At 49.0% G+C, this 4,277-nt stretch overlaps 1 protein-coding gene across 1 annotated transcript in view; it reads right to left on the minus strand.

Moving 5' to 3' along the window:
- The window catches only part of BMP7 (bone morphogenetic protein 7), an 84,370-nt gene that overhangs the window by 18,447 nt on the left and 61,646 nt on the right, over positions 1-4,277 (minus strand). The window lies entirely within an intron of this gene.

Below are 4,277 nucleotides of genomic sequence, written 5' to 3' on the forward strand. Positions count from 1 at the left end.
ACCCCAGGCTGGGCGACAGAGTGAGACTCCGACTCAAAAAAAAAAAAGTAAACTTGGGCCAGTGGGGCAGAGAGGATGGAGAAGCACAGGCCCCAGTGAGGCCCAGGCAGAAGGTCTGGCCAACACCCCCGAGTCCAGGGAAACGGTGACTTTGAAGAGAAGAATTAAGTCCACCTACTAGACACATCACTTCGTTTTCTATCTCATCCAGGATGTTCCACAAGGGTTTTGAGGAAAGGAAAAAAAAAAGAGCCGACTGATCCCATTGCCAGATAAGCCAAATTCCTCCATGTAGTATTCCCCATCTGGAGAGGCACAACAGACATCGGCAAAGCAAATGCTCCAATAAATTCTGCAGAGAACCCTGTTTTGTTTATCTAGCCTGGCATCCTCACTCCTAAATGACCATGAAACCTGCCGCTTTCCCCAGGCACCTGTTGACACTTCACGGAACTCAGTTGAGGTGCTGGTACAGAGCAGAGGTCAAGCTTTTTCTGTCAATAACATTTCTGAAAATACTAAAATATTTTCAGCTTGGCAAGCCATACAGTCTCTTACGATTACTCAACGTTGCTGTCAGAGCATAAAAGCAGCCCTGTACTTAAACAAGTAGGTGTGGCTGTGTGCCAATCAGACGCTATTGATGGACAGGGAAATGTAAATTTCATACACGTTCGTGTGACATGAAGTATTCTTCTTTTTATTTTTCTCAACCATTTAAAAATGTGAAAACTCTTCTGAGTTCACAGGCCATGAAAACACAACCAAAAAACAGGCTGCGGGCTGGATTGGTCAGCTGGGAATAGCCTACCAACCAAACCCTGAGAGAGTAACAGAAAGCTACGATGCCTTCTGGGACCCACTAAGTCTCAAGGACATGGAAAGGGGAAGAGGAACGGGGGAGGGGACATGGGCCACCGTCAGTGGGAGGAAGCCTGGTCTGGAAGGCGGGGGACCGGGGTGTGGCCCTGCCCTCTGCCGCCCCTCACACAGGATGTGGCCTCGGGTGAGGAATTCTGGTTTTCTGAAACAGAGGCAGAGGGGATGTTCTGGACAATCTGGGGGTTCCTCTCGCTTACCCAGACCTCCCACAGGCCTTTGAAATACTGGAACTGCTCCTGCGGCCACCCCCTCCCGCCGGCTCCCCAGGCTGGAGAGAGAGAAGGACGCCTACATCAGACGTGGACTAAACCAACCCCAGGATCTGGCAGGGTATTGCCCAAGCTCCAGACCAAAGCAGGGACCTCTGACAGGGAGGACAAGAGGCAACGCCCGGAACGATTTTTAAAAGGTCATTAAATTCGGCGACATTGTCTTAACCCACTCGGCAAAATCAAGCAGCAGGAAAGTAAGAAGAAAACGAAAAGCTGGGGAAGTGTCTGCAAAGAACCGAAATGGTGGAGCGAAGACCCATGACACATCAGGACACCACAGAAGGACGTGAGTGGGAGGAAGACGTGAATGGCGCGTGCAGACCAATGGGCCACCGCACGCAGAAGAGAAGGCGCGTGTCAAACTTCAAGATGTCATCTGTCACCTGTTGGATCCGCAGCCATCCACAAGTGTGAGGACCGGAACCAGCAAGAATGGAAGTGGGTGCCTTCCCACATTGCTGGGGCACAGAGGGATGGCCTGAAAGAGGGCCAGGTGGCACAATGTATCAGAACTACCAATACGAGGTCTGACAGTGAAGTTCACAAACCATCCTACGAAAAGTGCCACGTGCCTCACTGCTAAGTATCGCTACAGTCACTTTGAAGTATGCCCCTTGGGAAGCTGTGCACCAACGCCAGCACCTAGTTCCCCTGTCAGAGCAATTTTGGAACTCTTTCTGGAGTGGCCATCAGAGCTGTTGTTGTACTACCCTTGACGTCCTGAATTTCATAAAAATGTCTTCCTTTCAACATTTCCTTTATGTTCAGGTAAAGAAAAAAGTCAATGGGGCCAGATCAGGTGAGTAGGGAAGGTATTCCGATACAGTTATTTGTTTACTGGCTAAAGTCTCTCTCACAGATAGTGCTGTGTGAGCTGGTGCATTGAGCACCTTAGGGACTGTTTTAAACACATCTTCTCATGCCGAGATTTTCAATTAAGATTTTCCTGTTTCTCTGACAATGTTATTGGGTCTGCTATGCTTCTCACAGTCAGCCGATGATTTTGATACACAATTCGGCAAATTTTTGAAATGTTTTGACAGTTCTGCTCATGACTGGCAGTCTTAACCTCTCTTCATCAGTGATGCTTTCTCTCCTCTTAGAAAAATGTTTAATCCATTTGCACACAGCTGTTTTCTTCATGGCACTCTGCCCACAAACTGGGACAAGCATGTTTCTGATTTCACTTCCACTCTTGCCAAGTTTAACAATAAATCTAACATGTGGTCATTGCTCTAATTCACACTCTGACATCCTCACAACGGCACACAAAAACATGCAACAACAATAATGAATGCCACTCAGCAAGATACTGCCACACATCAACACAAGTACAGCTGTGAGACACGGATATACCAAGGTTATGAGACCTCACCAAGTTGTTGGCACAGTGCTGCCAGTGTGAGCGCACAGTGGCAAGTTTGCAAACTTAATTGTCATACCTTGCCGACGATGTCACTTTCAGAAACTGATCCTAGAGCTACATTCACTCAACTTAGAACTGGCCTGGGCACCAGAGTTTCCTATAGCAGCTGTTTGTGGGAACAAAAGGCTAGAAAACGCCGAGACAGCCAACCCAGGGGCACTGGATAAGTCAATGTTAGTGGTAATGCTAATAATGACAGCTGGGTGCAGTGTATCAAGCCTGTAATCCCAGCACTTTGGGAAGCCAAGGTGAGGGGACTGCCTGAGCCCAGGGGTTCAAGACCAATCTGGGCAGGTTGGCAAGACCTCATCTCTACAATAAATTTAAAGAAATTTTAGTCAGGTGTGGCAGTGCGCGCCTATAGTTGTGGCTACTTGGAAGGCTGTGGTGGAAGGATCGCCTGAGCCCAGCAGGCTGACGCTGGGGTGGTCATGAGCATGCCACTGCATTCCAGCCTGGGCAACAGAACGAGACTCCAACCCCCAAAAATAAAAATAAAAATAATGATGATGACGGGTCTCATTCAGGGCTGTTCAAAGCCATTGATACTCAAAGCATGAACCAGGGACCAGCAGCCCCTGGGGTCTGGGGACTGTCTCCCCTGCACTCCAGGCCCAATGAGTCAGAAGCTGCATTTGGCCAAGATGCCCAGGGGATTCCTGTGCACATGATGGCACTATTTTCTAAACTCTTCGCATATTCACTCATGAAGTCTCATCACAGCCCAGAGGCCTGGGGCCTCTCACTGCCTGGGTGTGAAAGACGAGGAAGTCAAGGCCCTGGCACGTTAGGGAAGCTGGCCAAAGTCACGTGGTGTGTGAGCAGCAGAGTTCCATGGACACCAAACACATCAGCCAGGAACAAGGATGCTCTTTAGGGGTCGACAGGACCAGTGTCTGAGACAAGCTGTCAGGTGAAGGGACGCCATATATACCAGGCTCTGCCACTATGGGAGAGGGAAATAAAAAGGAAAGCAGAATCTCTATATAGTTGCTTAAATACCCAGGGAGTATCTCTGAAAAGATACTCGGTACTGTGGAGACAGCAGTTGCCCATGGGAAGTGGAACTCAACAGCTGGGGAAGGAAGTCAGAGGGAAACCATTTACTGTGACACCCTTCCACAACGTCTGACTTTGGCGCTGTGGTCGTGTATTACCTATTCAAAAGCCAGTGAAATTTTTTTTTTCTTAAAAATGGTGGAAAGAAGCAGCGATGCACCCAGAAACCATCGTCACTTAATTAGAAACAACTATGAGGGGGGAGAAGTTAGCACAGCCAGGCCCACCCCAGTTCCCCACTCGTCTTCCTTCTGCCCTTCTCAAAGAGGCAGATTTGTCGTGGGGAACAAGAGGTGACAGGAGAGGGAAGAGAGGGCACGCTGACCATGGGTTCTCCAGGAACCTGGGACTCAGAACCACATTTTCAGGTTCTAATGTGGAAAGGACTCATGCCTCACACCAGGAGCAGCTCTGCCTGCAGGGGACACCCCACAATTTTGGGGTGTCACAACTGAGAGCTGCTACTGGTATTTAATGGGTAAGAGACCAGGGGTGTTGTCAAACATCCTACAGCACACAGGACAGCCTAGAGTGTCCTGTGTCCTGGGGGTCACCTCAGGGCTTTAGTTTTAGCACAGATTCAGATGTAGCAGGTCTCGGGTAGCCTCAAGAGTCTGCATATCTTTTTTTTTTTTTTT

The sequence above is a fragment of the Carlito syrichta genome, unplaced genomic scaffold (assembly GCF_000164805.1).
Source record: "Carlito syrichta isolate Samal-C Ts95f unplaced genomic scaffold, Tarsius_syrichta-2.0.1 Scaffold290134, whole genome shotgun sequence".
Lineage (NCBI taxonomy): Eukaryota > Metazoa > Chordata > Mammalia > Primates > Tarsiidae > Carlito > Carlito syrichta.